The sequence below is a fragment of the Trachypithecus francoisi genome, unplaced genomic scaffold (genome assembly GCF_009764315.1).
Source record: "Trachypithecus francoisi isolate TF-2019V2 unplaced genomic scaffold, Tfra_2.0 Contig01440, whole genome shotgun sequence".
NCBI classification, from domain to species: domain Eukaryota; kingdom Metazoa; phylum Chordata; class Mammalia; order Primates; family Cercopithecidae; genus Trachypithecus; species Trachypithecus francoisi.
In genome coordinates, this window is record NW_022681431.1 from 3,372,593 (window position 1) to 3,395,937 (window position 23,345).

At 37.9% G+C, this 23,345-nt stretch overlaps 1 long non-coding RNA gene across 1 annotated transcript in view; it reads right to left on the reverse strand.

Moving 5' to 3' along the window:
* LOC117092431 overlaps positions 1–23,345 on the reverse strand; it is a 62,802-nt gene that overhangs the window by 17,881 nt on the left and 21,576 nt on the right. Inside the window, exon 2 of the long non-coding RNA XR_004440811.1 lies at positions 251–306. This is a non-coding gene — a long non-coding RNA (uncharacterized LOC117092431). The remainder of the gene's footprint in view (positions 1–250; positions 307–23,345) is intronic.

Consider the following 23,345-nt stretch of genomic DNA (forward strand, 5'->3'; position numbering starts at 1 on the left):
ATCATGTTCAGCACCCTTTTGTCTTAGAAGAGATCTTCTCCTTGGAAGCTATGTACTGTGAGATTTAAGTAGCTGTGGGCTTAATGGACTCAGCAATTTCGCAGATGTATCCACTAAATAACGTACTCAGACACAGCTTAATCTCTAACTGACAATTTCTTCTCTTGACCATGAAAATATAAAGTGAAAAGTGCCAAAACAGGCAAGCAGATCAAGGCTGAGGTCTGTTTAGAGGAGGGAGAGACAGTACCTGTTTGGAAGATTCAGTCAAGGATTCTTGGAAATGTTGTTTGCATTCTGGCTGACCTGAAAGAAGAATTATAACAAATCAGGGATAACAGAAACATTTGCTAGGGTTGAGGCAGCATCACAATACCTATCACAGAGTCAAGAAATAATAGGGCACATGTGGAAAAAAGCAAACAGTGCTACTTGCCAAGAAAACAGAGATATGTCGGCCGGGTGTGGAGGCTCACGCCTGTAATCCCAGCACTTTGGGAGGCCGAGGCAGGTGGATCACAAGGTCAGGAGATCGAGACTATCCTGGTTTCAACACAGTGAAACCCTGTCTCTACTAAAAACAAAAAATTAGCCGGGTCTGGTGGCAGGTGCGTGTAGTCCCAGCTACTCAGGAGACTGAGGCAGGAGAATGGCGTGAACCCAGGAGGTGGAGCTTGCAGTGAGCCGAGATCACACCACTGCACTCCAGCCTGGCTGTAGAGAGAGACACCATCTCAAAAAAAAGAAAGAAAAGAAAATGGAGATAATGGAGATAGGTCAGAAATAATGACAGTCATTTGGAAAAGGTAAGTAGTGGCCACTATACTAAGGAAGATTTTATAAATGGAATTTAACTTTGCTCCAAATGGAATGTCTCTTCTTGTCTGTCTTCCTTAAACACAGAGAACGTTATTTAGTATGTTACTTTTCTTTGCCATACTATTAGCTCTATTTTGATGAGGAAAAAACAATAAACTCAATGTTTAGAGACCAATATTTGCTAACCATTGATCACTACCAAATTAGGCCACATATTTTATTTTGTTTATAATAAATCTGAATACAGGCCGGCGCGGTGGCTCAAGCCTGTAATCCCAGCACTTTGGGAGGCCGAGACGGGCGGATCACGAGGTCAGGAGATCGAGACCATCCTGGCTAACACGGTGAACCCCGTCTCTACTAAAAAATACAAAAACTAGCCGGCGAGGAGGCGGGCACCTGTAGTCCAGCTACTCGGGAGGCTGAGGCAGGAGAATGGCGTAAACCCGGGAGGCGGAGCTTGCAGTGAGCTGAGATCCGGCCACTGCACTCCAGCCTGGGCGACAGAGCGAGACTCCGTCTCAAAAAATAAATAAATAAATAAATAATAAATAAATAAATAAATAAATCTGAAATACAGACACAGATTTACATCCTGTAGGACAGTCAGAAGCAAAGTGTTAGTAATTTAAATGTGATCTTTCTTACTGATCACTTTTTGTCATTGAAATGCTGAGTGATTCTCACAGGATCACTGTGAAAATTAAAGATGAGAATATAAAATCATGTCTCCATATATTTTAGATATAGTAGATTACCTAGTTTGTCAGCAATCATTATTATTTCCATTTCTCAGATGAGAAAACTTAGGAGCAGAGAGGTTATATATAATTCGTCCAAGGTTGCCTAGCCAGCAAGTGGTGGAAGGTTATGAATCTAGGTAATATGACTTTTTAATCTAGACTTGCATCACAGCAACATTCTGCCTCTCAGAGAGGGCCAGAGCCCCTGATGGACAATATAAATCTTTTCTTTTGCTTTCTTTTCTTTACTTTTCTCTTCTAAGTATTCATTTTGATGGTGTTTTGGCATGTATGGGGAGAAGGTTGAGAAAGAGATTCTGTGAAAATCTCTATTCCATTCTTATTCTTTTTAATTAAAAGCAAACTCATCTTCTTTTTATGTAACACAAACAGCTTTGATGTGAAAGTCCAGTCATTTCCAGCAAATATTAGCCAATAGATATATCATGCAGAAAGAATCAATAGTGACAACTATTGGGTGTATCCATTAAGTTACCAATCATTTCTTCTCTACACAGACATCCCAAAAGAACTCAGTACCAAAATAAGCATAATAACACTGATAGGACAGAAAGCAACCACTCTATTAACAGCTAGGCCAGTGTCTAGTTCCTCAGGATGAGAGCCCTGGTAAAACACTGTTGGAACATGCAGCTTGCTGGAACCTAACAGAGAATCTTTCCATCAGCCCAAACCCTAGTCTTGTGAATTTACTTCCTTCTATCTGGCAGCACAACCCAGAGTGGTGACTAGTCTACTTTAGGTGTGTATACAAGGAAGAGAGTGCATGGCAGGAAAGTTAGTTGGTGCCATGGTCTGAATGTGTGTGTCCCCCTCCAAATCCATATATTGAAATTTAATCACTAAAGTGATGGTGTTAGAAGTTGGGCCCTTTGGGAGGTGATTAGGCCATGAAGGATTAGTGCCTTTATAGAAGAGGCTTAAGGGAGCTTGTTAATTTCTTCCCTTCCACCACGTGAGGATACACAGGCAACATCTGTAAGGATGAAGGCCCTCATGAGACACTGAATCTGCCAGCAACTTGATTTTGGACTTCCCAGCCTCCAAAATAGTGAGCAATATATTTCTATTGTTTTTAAATTACCCAGTCTAAGGTCTTTTGTTATAGTGGCCCAAACAGACTAAGAGAGTCAGCTTACTGATGTCTCCTGCAAGTAACAGGAAGTAGGACAGAAGTAAACACATACATTTCAGGCTACGGTGACTCTCTGCCTATTAATACACGAGTCAATCAATGATTTGGAAAATGATCAAAGATGGAGAACATGATCGGAAGAAAACACAGAGCATATCTCATCTTTAAAAAAAAAAAATCAGCATTTTAAGACAGTTTAAAACAAATTCAAGCTCAACTGGCAAATATCCTAGCATGGATCATATTTAAAATTATGGGGAAATTTTGCAAATGTATTTACTCCTTAGCTTCCAGAAAGAAAAATTCCTCAATTATGAGACCATATTCACTGAAATCATCAAATGAACTATCGCAGCAGATGGGAATAGTAGATAATACGTTTATTTGGAGTTACATTGGTCTTGGTGGCAAAGACATTTTAGTTATTGTTTTTGAGCTTATATCTCAATTTTTTTCTATGCAATATGTTAAAGATACACATATTCTCACACAGACACACACATACACAGACCCAGGAACTATTAAGCTGAAAGACTATCTAAGAAAAATATTGTCTCTCAAGACTAAATACTATACTTAGCTCCAAGATAAATATCATTATATAAATAAGCAACAAAACAGACCCAGCGTTCATTTATAAATTCAGAGAAAACAGCTCCAGGACAATAGGATTCATGGGTCTTTCACCGGATTCACATTTTTCATATTCCTGATATACACTGTAGTTCTCCCTGAGTTGACACTTGGAAATGAGCAAAAGCTTTTACTGGGGGTTGTCTAGAAATCCCTGCAGAAATGATCTCCCTCTATATGGGGGTGCGTATTTAATTGGTTTTCTATTTGTAGGCTATTTTATAATATTGTTGGTTAGAAATTAATTGTAGAGAACTGTTAGTATGTGAATATTTGTCCATAGTGATGTACATGAATTTTGATCACTGTACATACAAGTAGTTTCTGCCAAGCATAAAAGATAATCATAAACACCATACTTTATTGCCCTAAGAAATATGAACCAGTTTAGTATTAATAACGTTTGTTTTAGCATATATATGTGTGTATGTAGATACCTATGTGCCCATGTGTTCTTCAGATTCTCTTCTGAGTCACTCTTTACAGTCTTATATTGGTTCGCTCTTTAATTCCTGAGTTGAATAAAATGGCTGATATGTTTATTTTATATTCGCATGAGATTCATTGCTTTAACTTTTCAAAAAGCATAAATTACCACATATACACACCTGTCAGTAAATATCATATTTGATTAGAATGAATGCATATTAATAATTAATATTACTGGGAATTGGTTCAGAGTGGTCGTAATAGTTTTTGGGTTTCTTTACCACCCATGCAAGGAGAACATTTTTCTCATCTTGTTAAGAAAATGTGATAACTTTCTGCCAGATACACTAAGGAGCAGGAACATGATGTGTGGCCTCATGGCTCTGTAGACTACATAACCATGGAGGTGCCATGCACACAGACTCTGACAATAGTTTACTCACTTTTTGCTGGGATTTAGAAGAAAGTGACAATAAAGACAGCTTAATAGTATGGGGAAATATAGGCTGACGTAAATTATATTATGAACCTAAAAAGTACAGGAAGCATGGGGCAGTGGCCACAGAAACACTTTCAGAAGACAAGCATTTGAACAAACAAGAAAAGCATCGTTCTTCCTAACTGCTATTACATAGTTCCTCTCAATCATCCCATTGTCTCTTTTTTCCCCTTGGTCTTTGGTGCCTTTTTTTCAAAAACAACACAAGTCCTTATAGGCAATCATTAAAAAAGAATTGCAGAACAATAAATGGGATCTATAGCCAAAAAAGGAAGTTTTACTTCTTTAACGCAGTCTTCTAAATTGATTAAAGCTTCACAAGAACTCTGAAATAATCTAAAATAATTTTGACAGGTAACTGTACTATTCATGTCAACATTAATCCATGCTAAGTGCACATCAAGGTCACCTGTCCAGAATATTTTAAATGAATTTTAGCATTCTTGAAAGAATAGCAAGATAGGCCCTTTTTATACATATTGCTATGAGATTTAGGTTAAACTCCTATACTTAACAACAGTTCAGGCTTTAGACGTAATTATCTGAACATTATTTTATTAACACAATAACAGAATTTTGAGATCCAAAGGAGCTTAAAGAGTATCTTATAAATCCTCCTTTATCATGTTTGAATATTAGGAAGAAAATATTCTTTAAGTATGCCCCAACTCTTCTCAAACATTTCTGGCATGAAAAACTAAATCTTCAATAATTCCTTAGGCAATGTAGGATATCTTCAGAAACACCAGATTTTCAATCAGCTCTTCCTGTGGATGAGCAAAAACTGTCCCTGGGTACCTCCCAACAATTGGAGGAATAAAGTTGAATATAAGTGAAGTTTGAGTTCCAGAAAGAGCTAACAAAGGTAGGTAAAAGAAAAACAAAACAAAACAGTATCCTGAATTGGTAGGAGAAATGAATGCCCAGATTCAGTAATACCAGCAAATCTCAGTGAGTATAAATAAATCAAACTTATACCTGGGCACATTGCAGTGAAACTGAAGAACATCAAAAACAACAATCCTAACAGCAATGAGAAAATAATTTACATTAAAACAGAGAATTAGACTGAAAACTGACTTTATGCTATAAAATGAAAGCTAGATAGCCATGCAATAACATTTCCAAAGTACTGAGAAGCAATATCTGTCAACACAGTATTGTTACACAGTGAATATATTTAAAGCATGAAGATGAAACAAAGACATGTGTAGATAAAAAGGCTGAGTTAGTTTTCTACCAATATATAACCTAAAAAATAACAACAAAATCCATACTGAATGAACTTAAGAAGGGAAAAATTTCATAATTACTATATTATTATGGGAGCCACAGAAATGTAACACCTTGGTCTCTCAATGTAGGGGTTGGGGGAGAGGTCATAGTTGATTATCAGCCCCCACTGCTGCCCTCTAGGTGACATTATGTTTGTTTTAAGGTCTTGCTACCCTGGGGTTGATCTTAGAATATGACCAGGTATGGCAGGTGTACCGGCACAGCCCATCAGTCTGGAGGAAACTTTTGCACAGCTGCAGAGAAGCCTCAGACTCTACCTACCAAATCCTTCTTCCTTCCCCCTCTCTGCAATCCTTATTTTGTTTTATTTTTATTATTTTGTTAGAGACAGAGTCTTGCTCTGTCACCCAGGCTGGAGTGCAGCGGCATGATGATAGCTGATGGCAACCCTGAGCTTCTGGGCTCAAGTGATCTTCCCCCCTCAGCCTCCTGAGTAGCTGGGACTCCAGACATGTGCCACCATGCTCAGCTAATTAAAAAGATATTTTTTGTAGAGACAGGGTCTTGCTATATTGCCCAGGCTGGTCTCAAACCCCCGGCCTCAAGCACTCCTCCCTCCTCAGCCTCCCTATGTTATTAATGTTGCCTTATTAGTATCTTTGTGAAAAACTTGTGGTCTACATTTGGTGTGTCTTAGGAGAACTACTCATTGACTTTACGGGGATGGGTGGTCTATGACGTGAGCAGGGTGCCTTGGTGGGATTTCTTAAGGAAAACCTCTTAAGAAATCTCCAGGATATGTCTATTAGGGACTGGTGGTCACTATACAGGCAAAATAATTGAAAGAAAGCAAACCCCAACAATTGCTGGAGAAGCAGGGGAGGAGCTGTCTATTTCCTTCAGAGGTTGGAGTATCTGTAGGTGAAGAAAATGTGCTCCATTTCGTAGGGAAGGCTTTTTCCTGTTTACTTCCATAGAAGGGAGCCCCACTGGTGTAGTCCTCAAGGCCTCTCTGAACTCTTTCAACCACTCTTCCTTTGATCAGGAAGAATGACACCAGCTGACGGGTGGTTTTAAGTAGAGACAGAGGACATGTGTTATGTAGCCCCTTTTCTTTTCTTCCCCTCGGGATCCAGTTGTTCACACCAGATCTACAAAACGGACTTTCTATTCAAAACCCTGGCATGGAAGCTTATAGCATTTTGGCATTGCCTGCAGCAGGGTGGGTATCTGCTTAATTCTAGGGTTTGTTATTGGGAAAACCTCTTGCCTGCAAACATTAGACTACATTCTCCAAAATCAGCTTTATTAGCAGGTAAGCCAATACTTTGGTCTCCACCTGCCTTTCCGTTTTTGTCTTATTTCTTAATGGGTTCAAAACTGAAATGAAGAGATGAATAGTACTGTATTAGTAGAGCCATCTTGAATCTGTTAATACCCAGCACAGTGCTGGCGCAGAGCAGATAATGAAATGAAATGAACATACAAGTTCAAACATATAAGCCACTCCTATGTAGGTTGATACTTGCATAAAATGCATTGAATAGTTTTACAACTTCGAATAGGAAAGATTTAATCTACATAAACAGGATTTTTTTCAAGCAGATTATTTCATTAATTTTCTTTTCTCCAAATATTCACAGGAAAAGGGAGGATTTTGTCAGTTGCCACTCTTTGAAATTCTCATTTAGCTAAGCGTCTTGGAAAGACGCTATGTTCACTTCCCCCCAAAAAACTTTGACTTTTACAGTAAAATAAAATAAGCAATAAAACATATTTTCCTAATTAGGTAATATCTGCTATAAAAAAGGCAACCATAAAAGCGTAATATGGCGCACTCTGGAAGACCTTGCCAGTGACGTGTCTACTGCAAGACTGCTGATATCAGTGATCTGGATAATCAAACAGGCTTGGACGTGTTAAAGAAAATGCACAGAATCTTCCTTTCTTTCATTCCAGTCTGTACATTTTCTTCAGTCCTATGTTATAATCACATTCTCACCAACATTCACACCATGGAGCGTGTTCTTAAAGCATCTGTGGGTTTTAAATCTATACCCTGATTTATAACACACAACTTCCTTTGTGGAACTCTGACTTAAAGATGCATTTACCAGCCTCTCATGTCACCAGCACAGCTTTGACGGTGCTCCCTGCCCTTCTTCACTTCTACGATGCTGGCATCTGATTGAGTCCACACTCTTTGGTTATAAATCAACTCTGCTTTTCTCTTTAGAGAGACTTCATCTCCTCTCTGTATTCCCTTTACATTTTATCCCCTCTGCAAATTGTTGTTTTTCCCAGTAAGAAGAGAAAACCTGACTTTCAAGTGGAGCTTGGTATTTACTACTCCAGTTTGATGACTCTCTTGCAAAAATGAGTTTTGCTTAGTTCAAACCAATCCTGTGTCTACAGCTAGATAAAACAGCCTGTCTTCAAATCCCATGATTTCTAAGACTTCTAAGGCACTAACATGATCACGTAGAGGGTTTATCTTATGTAATTAGAATATTATGAAATATATTACTTGTAACATATGGCAAATTAATAGTTTTAAATACAGAAGACAATTTTGATTGAGTTGGGAGATTGGGAGTGGGGACCAGGGATCCCTCACATGGATCACTGAGTTCACACAAGCTCAACATCGTCCATGGAGACTTCTTATAGTTTATGCAATCTCATGTCCAATAATCAAATAAAAGCTAAAGTATATATAGGCAGTGGTGGTTTCTCAATTTTTAACTAGACATCCGGTGTTTTAAAGAGTTTGCTCCAGTTACAAACGTGAGCATTGGGAAAATCTTGATTGAGACAAATATGTCTAGTAAATAGTAAAAGTTCTGTGTAAAGGATCTATTAAGGTGAAAAGTGGAAAAAAAATTCTAATTATGCATGTGATTGTACAAATTCTCACTCGTGGGGAGTAATAAAGTTAGACATCAATAAGTCATCCAGACCAACTCCATTTTGTAGATTAGGCAATTGACATTGAAAGAGGATAAATATCCAGGAGGCACACATTTAGAAAATTCACAGGCATGAAATAAGAACCAGATCTCCTGCCTCTCTGAGCTGGGAATTTTATCATATACTTTTCTGATTTTTTTCCCTAACTACTTAAAATAGGAAAACAAATACATTTATATTAATGGAGCTAGTTGTATCTCATTTAATTCTTAAAATAATCAACCCCCACCCCCCACCCGCCTTTTTTTGAGGCAGAATCTCGCACTGTGGTCCAAGATGGAGTGCGGTGGTGCAATCTCCTGTCATTGTCTTTTTGATCCATTTAGGGGGAATGATAGTTGTTTTTGGTTACACTTCAGTGATGGCTACTGAAGAATATCCAGACGCATGAGGGTCAGGTATTGAAGTTTTAGGAAGTGTCTTAGCACTCTGCCTCCCAGGTTCAAGTGATTCTCCTGCCTTAGCCTCCCGAGTAGCTGGGATCACAGGCCCCCGCCACCACACCCTGCGGATTTGGGTATTTTTAGTACAGACTGGGTTTCACCATGTTGGCCAGGCTGTTCTCAAACTACTGACCTCAGGTGATCCACCCGCCTTGACCTCTCAAAGTGCTGGGATTATAGGCATAAGCCACCATGCCTAGTCTGATTCCCATTTTATAAATTAGAAACCTGGCCCCAGTTTAAACAAATAGGCCAATGTTAAATGTTCTTACGTACTCCATATCTGTACCACCTAGCCTTCTTCAGAAAGGAATCAAGGTCATTATAGGATTAATAAATACGTGGATTTTTAACAGTTCACTAAAATAATATTCTCACGTTGTTGTCATCACCCAAAGCAGAACCTGGGTTTACTTGCAATTTGGCAAATAAGCCAATTGCAAAGAAGACTTTGAGAACTGAAAGCAATTATGCCATTAACAAAAATTCTCCTGGCTGGATGCAGTGCCTCATGCCTGCAATCCCAGCACTTTGGGAGGCCGAGGCGGGTGGATGACCTGAGGTCACGAGTTCAAGATCAGCCTGACCAACATGGAGGAACCCCATCTCTACTAAAAATACAAAGAATTAGCCGGGTGTGGTGGTGCATGCCTGTAATTCCAGCTACTTGGAAGGCTGAGGCAGGAGAATTGCCTGAACCCAGGAGGCGGAGGTTGCAGTGAGCCGTGACTGCACCATTGCACCCCAACCTGGGCAACAAGAGCGAAACTCCATCTCAAAAAAAAAAAAAAAAAAGAAAAGAAAAGAAAAGAAAAGAAAATTCCTCCTTTTTCTAACTTTTAAAAGTATGAGTTCAAGAAAAAGTTACTGATTAATCTTACTATTTTATAAATGCTTTTTATTAATTATATTGAAAATTGGTTTACTTATGACATTAATCTTAATTCAGGTTTAAAATTTTAATTATGCTTTTCTATCACTGAATAGAATAAAGAATTTTTAAATCACCTTTGTTCCCATTGCCTCTACACATATATAATCATGCACATTTATTTTTGTATCCAGATTTTTATTTCGTATTATCAGCAACATTTTTCTTGTGATATATGGTATTCACAACTGCTCTTTTAAATGTCTTCATGTGCCATCATCACTACTTACATTTACGTTGTTTTTAGCTTTTTATTATTTTAAAAATGCTATAGAAATCTTTGGGTGGGCTGGCTACAGTGGCTCATGCCTGAAATCCAAGCACTTTGGGAGGCCAAGGTAGGAGGATTCCTTGAAGCCAGGAGTTCAAGGCCAGGCTGGGAAACACAGCAAGACCCTTTCTATACAAAAAATAATAAATTGCCAGGCACAGTAGTGCACACCTGTGGCCCTAGCCACTCAGAAGGATGAGGGAGGATAGTTTGAGCCCAGGAGTTCGAGGCTACAGTAAGCTATACCATGCTACTGTACTCTAGCCTGGAGCAAGACACTGTTGCTTAAAAAAAAAAAAAAAGACAAAAGAAATCTTTGGATATGTAACACCTTTTCTTATTTCAATCATTTCCTGCATTAGTCTATTCTTACATTGCTATAAAGAAATACCTGAGAGTGGGTAAGAAAACAGATTTAATTGACTCATGATTCTGCATGCTGTACAAGAAGCATAGCGGCATCTGCTTCTGGAGAGACCTCAGGGAGCTTTTACTCATAGCAGAAGGCAAAGCGGGAGTAGGCACATCACATGGCAAGAACAGAGCAAGAGAGAGAGCAAAGGTGCTGCACACTTTCAAACAACCAGATCTCGTGAGAATTCACTTACTGTCACGAGGACAGCACCAAGAGGCAGTGCTAAGTCACTGATGAGAAATCTGCCCCCATGATCAAATCATCTCCCACCAGGCTCCACCTCCAATACTGGGGATTACAAATCAACATGAGCATTGGGTGGGGTCACATATTCAAATTATATTATTTTTCCAGCATGAGTGGCCTGAAGAGGGATGACATGTGTTAACACCTTTTTTCTTTGCACCTTTGCCAACATTAGTGAATACCCCAAAAATGAATGAATGAATGAATTTGTCCAAAATGAACCTACTTGGCAATTTTTGTTCTTGGTTTATAAGTGTTAAAATATGCCCTTATATTTACTGTTATATTCTATTCATCTTCTGTCCATTTTCTGATCATTTTTCCTTTTATATATTTTTTTACTTACTTTCTTTTATATATTTTTTACTTACTATGTTTCCAGCTCTCCACAGAGACCTTTATGTAGAATACGATAAATGTATTCACTCTTGTATTGTCTACAGAAGTATTTTCCATGCTGTTTTCTTTTATATGCAAAAGTTTTAAGGGATTTTTTTTTCAGAGCTGTTTTTCAGTCCAACATTCAAAGATTAGATCAATATTGAAGTTCATTTTCTGATTTTCTTTGACTGTTTTGCAAGTGTCCCTTTCAAATTAAATGCTGTTTTGATCTCAAGAAAAGCATGTCTCAATTCTCTTTCCTGCAGTTTATAAGTACTGCAGGCCAATTTGCAAAGAAACCAATTTGTTCACACACACCATAAAGCATACTAGGCCAGCAACATGGTAGGTACCACATCAAAATCTGTTTTGCTATCTCAATATAATTTTGGTTCAGTTCATTCTTTCTGGAATGTGTTAACATTTTTTCCCCGGTAGATAAATGAACAGAGATCAAAAAACCCTGTTATTTGAGTCCCAGATGGAAAATGGCTGAAGTTCAGATTAAATATTTCTACCAGCAGTACGCCCAGCAGGTGAGATAAGTTCTAAACCAGACCATGAAAGAGATGGTAGACAGAAAAAATAGAAATTGCAAAGCTTACAAAAATCAATAGTGTGTTATATTCTGTGTGAGAAGCAGCAGAAACTACTTTTAAGTGAATTATTGGAAATCTGTGTCTGAGAACAAATTAGTCTCACTTTCAAGAGCTAAATGACTCTGAGGTATTCATTTAATACTTCTTTATTTAGGCTAGGCCTATGATAGCGAAGTTGAACGGAGAATTAAGGTTTGTCCTACCGTGCATCCATTATCCACTATACCTTGTCTGAAAGACCTTTCCTAGACTTTTAGGCAACCCATTTTTTCCCTTCTTTCCAAAACACAGCTCAATAGAGAAGTACTTTAGGAAGCTTTTCCTATTTAAACACATTCAACTATAGTAATTTCTTGACTTGATGGCCCTGTTCTCATTCATCAATACATACGGTTTTTATTTGTTATGGGCTATTATCATAATTTTCTCTGAACACAGTAGAAAGAAGATAATCATTATTAAGTGACTAATTATATTAAAGAATCAGGTCAAAGAAGACATTCTCATAAAATGGCCAGATAGTGTTTTGGGTTGAATTGTTGAGATCACAGTTTCAATTCTCCCATTTATTTTTCTATACCTTTGCAACTATGGATTTTTGTCTCAGATAAGTGCATTGGGAGAAAAAAGATAATTTGTTAGGAGGAGTACAGTTAATTTAAGCTTACTAAACTTGTTCTTTAAAATATATTGTTTATAGTTTGAGGAGATAACTGAAAGCAAACATAAAACTTTGAAATTTAGCAATATTTAATGATGTACAATTTGATTTTCTTTCCATTTTAGATAAAAACCTAGTGACAAACCACTGAAACTGCATTGCAAACAACTGAAATAATATTTCTTTATATTATGTTACCATTCAGAGTTGGTCAAGGGTAAGCATATAAACTTTGCTTCTAATTTTTCTGGAATATTTAATATTATTTTCTACTCAGGATAAAAGTGTGACACAAAAGAAACAAACAAATATTCTACCATTAGTGTTGTTAAATATGAAATCGCTCCTTTTTCCAGATCCTTTTTACAAAGTTTTCTTAAATGGTTTATAAGAAAGGGTTTAATTATGCTACTATTGTATTACTATTGTTACTGTCATCTTTTTGCTCCCAGTATGCCCAGCAAACTGCTGTAATAATGCAGTAGACACAGAAAGTCAGAAGCAAAAAAGAGGGAGACACAGATATCATAATACTATTCAATATTATTTTAAATTTGTCTCTGAGTTTCCTCAAAATTATGACAAAAAGTGAAACCTGATATGTTATAGAAGTCTTAATTTTGCAAGAGGAAAAGCAAACCAAATCCTTAAGGAAATACAAAATTTCACCAGATTTTATTCACCAGAATAAAATTATTTTTAAAAGTTATCTTCTACCTGGTGAAAAGAAAGTATTTTAAAACTTTATAATTGGTCTTCATTATCTTCCTTTAACACAGGAAAGTAAAATATTTCAGTGCACACACACGCACACACACACACATTACATTATATCAAGTCTTTCCACATGAAATAGTTTTATATCTAGCAATGATAGTAAAATAGTCATATATATATATATAATCAATGAGTTTATACATATATATGTATAATTTTTCCCACACTAACATTTAGGTGTGTTAGCCTCTATAAAAGGTGGTAGGAGTTTCCTGAAGTAACTTGTGAGTTATTCTTCAGTGATTTTGTATAAGTGTTTAGGGCTTTCTTTCTTTTCCTTTTTTTTTTTTTTTTTTTTTTTTGAGTAGATTCAGAAACACAGGTCATGGGTGGCCTATGCTCAAGTTCTCCAAGATTCCAATGCTTACTAAAAAGAATTTCCTGATGACTATAGCTTTGGAAAGATCACTTTCCCTTGAATCTGTTTTCGGACCAGAAAAGATTGCTTCTAGGAATCTGATCTCCTGTTTTATTAAAACAAGCATCATGAAGTTCTGCCACTGGTTTGCAGAGAATATCTATGATGGTTTAGCTGCCATGCTTCAAATAAAGTCTGTCAGTGAATTCATCATGTTATCTGATAGTGTGCTCTGCTTTAGAAAAAAGAAAGAGTTTTCGAAAAATATATAAGCATTCTCTCAGTTTATATTGAAAACAGTCAATGTCACTTTGTAAATTTTTTTTACCTTTTTTCCTACTTTTTCTTAGCTCTTTAATTGTTCTTTTTTATAGCAGACCAAATGCATTGATTTTTTTTCCTTAAATGTGAAAGAGCATCATCATTATAATTTTCTATGTGAACATTTGTAATTATGAAATAGTTATTTTTCAGAGCATTTCTTATAGCTATACAATTTAGAAAAAACCTAAGTGCACAACAATTATGGAGTATTGGTAAAATAAATTAAGGAACATACATATAATGGAGTGCTATGGGCTTATTAACAGTCATTTACAGAAGAATATCTAACAGTATGATGTTTAATCATAAAAAGGGGAAAACATTTTGTAATACCTGATATGATGCCATTTGTGTATGTGTGTGTATGTCAAAGAATGTATTTTTTTAAAAGACCAAAATTATATTTATCAAAATGTTTATGTGTGTGGTTGGTTACATTTTGATTAATAGTTACTTTATGCATTATGCATTTCTGCAGATAATAAATAAATATATTTTCTACCTATAATAAGAGTTTTTTTTTTTAAATTTAAGAAGCACATTGACTTTGGAAAATGTTAGAATAGCTACGCATGGGTGCTATGTAAAAGAGAAAAACTACTTGGTTTAAGAAAATGAGAGACATTTGTTTGCTTGCAGGAGTGAGGAGGAAAGGTGTGAAAGGAATGGAATTGGGGTGAGAGGAAGAGAGGGAGGGAGTCCCGGTAATCTGACAAGACTGTATGCACTGCAGCATGAAACTGCTTGTGACCCCTCCCAACTTTAAGCAAGTTATCAAGTCAGTAAAATCCTTGGTGAGTGTATGAGTCCATTTTGCACTGCTGTAAAGCATACCTGAGGTTGGGTTTATAAAGAGGCTAGCTTGGCTCACAGTTCTGCAGGCCGTAAAAGCATGGCCCCAGCATCTGTTGGCTTCTGGTGAGTATTCACAGTGGAAGGGAAAGAGGGAACAAGCGTAGCACACGGCAAGAAAGGGAGCAAGTAAGAAAGAAAAAGGGAGGGAAGGGAGGCATCTGACTCTTTTTAACAAACTAGATTTCATGGTAACCACTAGAATAAGAGATCATCATTACCAAAAGGATGACACCAAGATATTCATGGAGGATCCATCTCCATGACCCTAACAACACTAGGCCCCACCTCTACCAGGCTCCACCTCTCACATTTCAACATGAAGTTTGGAAGGGACAAACAGCCAAACCATACCAGTGAGTTTATACTTACGTTGAAACTGGTGAAGGGGTTAATGTCTTGTATCTGGACTGCTGTGGGGTGAAACTGAAGGAACCTGTGAGGGTTCAGGAAATGAGAGCCAAAGAAAACCACAAGAATGCAAGGATTAAGCAGAATCCTAGGGGATATTAGGCTCTTTGACATTAAAGAGTTATTGGATGAAGCCACTCTCCTCTTCCAGGAAGTACGAACTGAAAGTACATTTCCCTGCCTTGTATTAGATGAAATCTGCACGCTAGCCCAGTAGAAGTGCAATGTCAATCTGACTTGAAAACTGTTGGCTATATGCACTTAAGGAAATAGAAAATAGCCTTCCGTGGGTCATTATGGTTCTGGGAATATGACTTAAAAATAAAAGCTATCTGGTAATGGACACAGCTTTCGGGACAGCTTATTTTACATAAAGACCAATATTATACAAGTTTCCAAGAGTGACAAAATTCATGAAGTTTCTCAATGAACAAACAGGCAAAACAGAAGTACCATGCATCAAGAAATACATAATTATATCTTTTAAAAATGCATTTTTCACGGGTGAACTAAAAGAGGTCTATGGCTGATGTATAAGATTCCCAAATGATTCCTGCCCCACTTTAAAAATAAGATGCAATCCCCTGGAAAGTGGATAGCTATCATGGTTCTGTTCAATCAGCATCCTTTACAGCATTTATCTATAAGAAACCGGAGACATTCCCAAGAGGTACTGGTCTGAAGGTTGCAGAGAAAGATTGTGAGTTGGGAAGAGTATAGCACTAAAGTGTTACAGGATTGTCAGGCCTCCAAGGTGGACAAGGAAAACATGTCTGGTAGAATCTTTTTTAAAGATTATCCTTAAGAGTTATGTGTGGTCACAAATCTAGCTATTTCTAAGCAGAATGTCTGGCCATGCTCCCAGTGTTAACAATAATACAGATAACCTTAGGGACCTGGATATTCACATTCTAACTATAGTCTTTTTATAGGTAGGAGAAAAGATCCCTGCATATTGATTGCTAAATTAAACTTCTACAGTGAGCTACATATGGACTCAATATTAGTGAAGCTACCTTAGAAGGGAAGCAACATTAACTTCTATCCAGGGAAAGAGTCAGAGTAGAATTGAGACTGCAGACTTCAAACTTGGAAGCTGGATGTGATGGGTCTATTCAACATCTTGAAGTTAAATACACAACAAGCAAGGCCCCAGGTGGTGGAGGTCAGGAGGCCTCTACTTCCAGCAGAACAAATCCCTAGAGTTAGCCCCATGACCTTGGCTGAGATTATGCCTATCAATTTGCCTGTTCCGTGGAGAATATTGTGAAAAAGAGGATCTTAAGGAATGACGGGCATACACATCTCAGTATCTAACTGGCCACAGTCTGTATGGGACAGTTGCAGGGGAAAGCACAATATTTTCAGGGGCTCTGGTGACAGAGAGAATGGGATCCCAGTGGTAAGTGTTCTCTAGATAACAAGGTTGGAAACTGGGAGGCGGGATCAGAGGTAACTTTGTTGGTCCCTTGATCAGGAGGCTTTTTTCCTCACAGAGGTGGACTGGACACAAAAGCTTTGGGCCTTGTTTTGTGAACGGTGATGGTGTGTCGAAAGACTGAATGGGAAATAATTCTACCATTTATTTTCTTAAATCATAAATCTCAAAGCTCTTTTGTTTGAATCAAATACATAAATATGTCTGTACATTTCTCAGCTGCGCTTTTTGGCCCAGAAGACACTTGTGCTGTTGCATTAGGTGCTGGGGAAGCTGCTTGCTGGTCTTGAATGCAGAAGAGGACTGCAATGGGTAATTAATACCCCCACAAAGGAGGGGAGTAGACAACAGGAGAACTTCTGGAAACAGTCACCTTCTGGGAGACCAGAGAAGAGTTTACCCAACTCCACACTAGAAAGAGAAGAGAGAGTCAGGACTGACTGTGTGGGTCTGTTTGTCACTCTGCTTCCTGTCTTTTACTCATGTAAGTTCAAGGAGAGAATTAATAAAATAAATTTGCAAGGAGCTATAACTGTTTTGCTCATGGGAGAATGTAATGAGGGAGAAAACTGAGTTCTCAAAGCTGATAGGAAAAGCTTCTTAGGGATCAAGCTGCCTTTGTTTAGAAAATGATTTGATTAGACCACTTGGAAAAATGAGTGTCTGGGGGGCACGGACATGACCTGGATATTAGCATGTCAGAGATCAGAGAACTCAGGCGAGTAGCATGAAGAAAAGAATACCCTACTGTCATGTGACTTCCCAGGCTCTACCCCAAATACAATGTAAAATTATTAAGTGTGATGGCTAATATTGAGGATCAACTTGATTAGATCAAAGGATGCAAAGTATTGTTCCTGGATGTGTCTGCAAGAGTGTTGCCAAAGGAGATTAACATTCGAGTCAGTGGACTGGGAGAGGCAGACCCATCCTCGATCTGGGTGGCCACCATCTAATCAGCTGCTAGTGTGGCTAGCATAAAATAAGGCAAAGGAATGTGGAAACATCAGGCTTGCTGAGTCTTCCAGCCTCCATCTTTCTCCCGTGCTGGAGGCTTCCTGCCCTTGAACATCAGACTCCAAGTTCTTCAGCTTTTGGACTCTTGGACTTACTCACACCAGTGGTTTGCCAGGCCTCTCGGGCCTTTGGCCACAGACTGAAGGCTGCACTGTTGGCTTCCCTACTTTTGAGGTTTTGGGACTCGGACTGATCCACCACTGCCTTCCTTGCTCCTCAGCTTGCAGACTGCCTATCGCGGGACTTTAACTTGTGATAATGGGAGTCAATTCTCCTTAATAAATGCCCTTTTATATATACATGTATCCTATTAGTTCTGTTCCTCTAGAGAACCCTAATATGTTAAGTTTACAAAATGTTTGGTTTAGAGGTGTGTGGTATGTGTGGGCATACATACGTGTACTGATCAATAGGAAAAGCTTTGCATGAGAGAGCATAAGATAAAGCAGAAAGCATACACACTCTATCAAAAGCAAGACAGAAATTGGGGGAAACCACAGAAATATAAACTTTTATAAACTGGCAGTTATTTTTTGTGTGTGAGTACAGGGCTTAAGGCATTACTATATTGTGAAATTGGAGATTTGAGGCAATTCCAAATTTAATACACTAAGAAAATTCCATATTACATTTAGACTAAACCTAAGCAGCAAGTATATATTTTAGAAAAACTTATGGAAAAATTTTTTTTAAATCTTATTGCATTTACAATAATAAGCTCATTTTCTAGAAAAAAATCTATTGGTTCATTTATTTATTCAGTATATATTTATTGAGCATCTATTAAGTGCCAGCATGGCTTTAGGTGCTGGGGATGGATCTAAGGACGCAGATAATAAAATTGAAACCAGTTTGAAAGTTAGAGATGCTTATATTTTGCCACAGGGGAAGTTCAGATACCACATGTTATTGGTTGCCCTGTTCTGTACCTCAGGAATACGGGACAGAGAAAATTTAAGATTGCTGCACATTTGATACTGAATCCCAACACCATATATTTTTTTTTAACATAAGCTAAGTGTCGTCCAATTCAAGAGCCGACACTCTAGATCAAGTTAAGATCAGTCTTTCACAAGACTGTCTTTACTGTAGATGCCAGTCACAGTAGGGTTCCTAGGAGTCTTAATCTGTTGGGACTGCAATAAAACATGACTTAGACTGAATGGTGGAAACAGAAATGTATTTTTTTCCCCACAGTTTTAGAGGCTAGGAAGTCTAAGATCAAAGTGCTGGACTATTCAGTTTCTGGCGAGGGCTCTCTTCCTAGCTTGCAAATGCTCACATGCTCACATGTAAGAGAGAGAAGCTCTCTAGTGTTTCTTCTTACAAGGACACTAATCCCATCACAATGGCCCATAATCATTATTACTTCATCCGGACCTAATTACCTACCAAAGGCCCTGTCTCCAAACACTATCAACTTGGGGTCAGTGCTTACACATGAATTTTAGGGGAACACAATTTAGTCCAAAGCACCAAGTTACCCGCCCACCTGTTTGACTTTGGTAAAATTTCAGGAGTTCCCATGAACCAGCTTTTGGTTTCATAATTGGCTAGACAGACTCACAAAACTCAGTGAAAGAGCTATACTTAGAATTACAATTTTATCATAAAGATTTAACTCAGGAATAGCTAAACAAAAGAAATGCACTGGACAAGCTCTGGGGTGGAGTGTATATGCAGTGTTTCTATGCCCTCTCTTCATGAAATCCACATGTGTCACTCTCCCTGCACATCAATGTTTCACCAAGCTGGAAACTCCACTGAGCCTTGATGTTCCTAGTTTTTATATGGGGTTTTATTATATAGGCATGACTGGTAAGATCATTGGTCATTAGTGATTGAAGTCAGTCTCCAGCCCCTTTCCTTTCCCTGAAGGTTGGAAGGTGGGGCTGAAACTTCCAACTCTAATTACTTTTTCTTGTGTGTGTGTGTGACTACCTTCATTTGGAAGATATGTAGGGATCTACCATGTATCACCTCATTAGCATTAACTCAGGTATGGTTAAAAAGGGCTAATTATGGTTTACAAAAGGCACTTCTATCACTCAGGAAATTTCAAATATATTTGAAGCTCTGTGTCAGAGACCTGGAACAAAGACCAAATATGTAGTTTTTCTCATATTGCAGATGGAGATACAATTAAACTCCACCCAGGCCACAGCCCAATCCAAGCCAGTTGGAGGTGAGCTGATCTAAGTGGGCTCAGTTGGACAGCTCTGCTTCTGGGGAGACAGATGGGCAAGAAGAACCCAAACAGGCCTTCATGCCCTTACTGTAGAGGCTACTTCAGCCCCCGGCCCCCACAAGGCGTACATCATGAGGAAGCCTTCTCAACTCTTTCACTTTGCCCTCAATCTTTCTTGTAAGCACCTTTTTAGGTACATGGAGAAGAGCCTGCAAATGAATGTAATTTTTTCCTTGTTGCTGAGGCTGGTCCTCCCTTGGTCTCTTCAGGTATCTATCTTTCCTTAGATTTGTTCTGCAAGCTCAGCTCTTATGATTCCAGCAAAAGATATGTTTTTACAGGTGATCAATCTGTAGCTAATACTTCAACATGTAGTTTATGGAGCTTTTTGCACCTTTTTTTTTTTTAAGCTTCAAACAATGATCTTGCAAGACTGGCAGAGTAGGGCTTATTAGTTGTCTTCATTAATGCAAAGATACTGCTCTTTCCAGGATAGTATCTGTTTCTCAAACATCCGAAATGGATTAGATATACTGCTCTCTCCCATGTCAGGTTCCTTATGGCCCAGTGTTCATTAGTAAAAAAATAAATTGAGCCACTTGAAGGGTTAAAAAAAGAGAAACAAGAAAGCACTTAAAAGATGAATCTTTGCCCTCCAAAGAAGGTATCTTACTTTTCTCTACTGCCCAATATTAGTGACCATCACATTTTAATTAGGATATGTTTTACTCTAACCAAATACTAAGACAGAAATCTTCAGACTTCAAATATGTAAAAGAAATACCTGAGAAATGATTAAAAATGCAATTTCTAGGCAATATCTTCACATTTTCTGATTCAGAGGTGGTTGGATCACCTGAGGTCAGGAGTTTGAGACCAGCCTGGCCAACATGGTGAAACCCCATCACTACTAAAAATACAAAAATTAGCCAGGCGTGGTGGCAGGTGCCTGTAATCCCAGCTACTTGGGAGGCCGAGGGAAGAGAATCACTTTAATCAAAGAGGCGGAGGTTGCAGTGAGCTGAGATCGCACCATCGCACACTAGCCTGGGGGACAAGAGCGAGACTTCATCTCAAAACAAACAAACGATAAAGGTTAAAAAAAAAAAAAAAAGGCAAATTACAGACCAGTTTGTCTTATTAAATCCTTACCAAATTAGCCAACTAAATCTAGTAATATCAAAAGGACAATACATCAGGAACAAGTGGGGTTGATTCTAAGTCTGCAAGGGCCATTACAGATTAGAAAATCAAATAATGTAATTATTCAAGTTTATACAATGAGGGGAAAAACTAAACAGCTAGATTAATATAGACAATTTATTTGACAACATTCACCACCCACGTATGATAAAATTTCAACAAACTTGAAATATAAATGAGCTTTCTTAATTTAACAAAACTATCCATGAAAAATCTTCAGTGAACAAGATAATCAATTATAAAGCACTGAAAAATTTCAATTGAAATAAGAAATACGACAAAAATGCTCACTATTACCACTTGTATTTTGTGTTATACTAGAAATTTCAGTCAGGACAATAAGGCAAAAAAAAAAAAAAAATTAAATCACGGGCATTCGAATTGAAAAAGAAGACATAAGATAGTATCTATGCATGGATAAAATGAGAGTACATGAAACATCCAAAAGAATTGCAGACCCAATATTAGAAAAGATAAATTTAACAAGATAATAGCGTGTAAGTCAATATACCAAAAATCAATGGAATTTCTATATGTTAGTAATAAGCAAAGAGAAAAGAAACTATAAAATGAAACCATTCATGATAACATTAAAAAATTAAGAACTGGCCGGGCGCGGTGGCTCAAGCCTGTAATCCCAGCACTTTGGGAGGCCGAGACGGGCGGATCACGAGGTCAGGAGATCCAGACCATCCTGGCTAATACGGCGAAACCCCGTCTCTACTAAAAAATACAAAAAACTAGCCGGGCGAGGTGGCGGGCGCCTGTAGTCCCAGCTACTCGGGAGGCTGAGACAGGAGAATGGCGTGAACCCGGGAGGCGGAGCTTGCAGTGAGCTGAGAGCCGGCCACTGCACTCCAGCCTGGGCGGCGGAGCAAGACTCCGTCTCAAACAAAAAAAAAAAAAAAAAAAATTAAGAACTTACGAATAAATCTAACAAATAATGTACAAGATATTTTTGCTTAACACTGGAAACATTATTGAGAAAAATTAAAGTAGACTTAAATAAATGAGGGAATATATCATGTTCATGTAGTATAAGATTCAATATTACTTCTCTAAATAATACTTGATAGATTCAATGCAATCCCAATAAAAACTCCAGCCTTTTTCTCCTAAGGAAACTGATGAACTGATTTTAAAAGTTATATGGAAATGCAAAGAGCAAAAATGGTCCCAGCAGTAATGAAGAAGGATTAATAGTCAAAAACTTATAGTACCAGTTATCAAGAATAAGACCTATTACAAAGCATAATAATTAAGACAATATAATATGGAGTTAGAGACAGTTAAGCTAATAGAAAATAAACATACCTACACATTGATGGTCATCTAACTTATCATTAAGCTAACATTTCAATGAAGAGAGGGAAAAGCTGTCTTTTCAGTAAATGTTGTTGAACAATTTCATATCCATATAGAAAACAAATTTATCTCGGCCCCTACCTCACACATAAAAACCAGTTGTAGATAATTTATATATCTAGACGTAGGAGGCAAAATGACAAAATGCTCAGAGGAAATAATATAGTGATTCTGGAGCAGGCCAGCATTCTTTTAAAGGACACACAAAATATTTACCACGAAAGGGAAAAAAATGGTACACTGGAATACAGTAAAATTAAGAAATTCTCTTCCTAAAAAGTCACCACAAAGAGAGTATAACAGGTGGCATGGGACCAAATATTTGCAAACATATGTTTGATAAAGAATTCCAAATCAGCAAGGAAAGACAGTGGACCCAACAGAAAAATGGGAATTTCCCAAAAGAACATATCAAAATATTCAGTAAACATAAAAATGTTTTCAACTTCATTAGTTACCAGGGAAATGAAATTGAAACCACAATGAGATGCAAATACACATGCTCAAGAATGGTTAAAAGGAAAAAAAGGGTCGGGCAGGGCGGCTAACACCTGTAATCCCAGCACTTTGGGAGGCTGAGGCGGGTGGATCACAAGGTCAGGAGTTCGAGAACAGCCTGACCAACATGGTGGAACCCTGTCTCTACTAAAAATACAAAAATTAGCAGGGCTTGGTGGCGCCTGCCTGTAATTCCAGCTACTCAGGAGGCTGAGGCAGGAAAATTGATTGAACCCGGGAGGTGGAGGTTGCAGTGAGCCAAGATCACTCCATTGCACTCCAGCCTGGGCGACAGAGTGAGACATTGTCTTAAAAAAAAAAAAAAAAAGACTGATAATATCAAGTGCTGACAGATATTTGAAACAGCTGCCACTTTCATTTACAACTGTAGATGAAACTGTACTTTCACGCCGTTGTTAATGTAAATTGGTGTTAAATTGTGGTAAACTGAAAATACATAGGAAAACTGAATAAATACACTT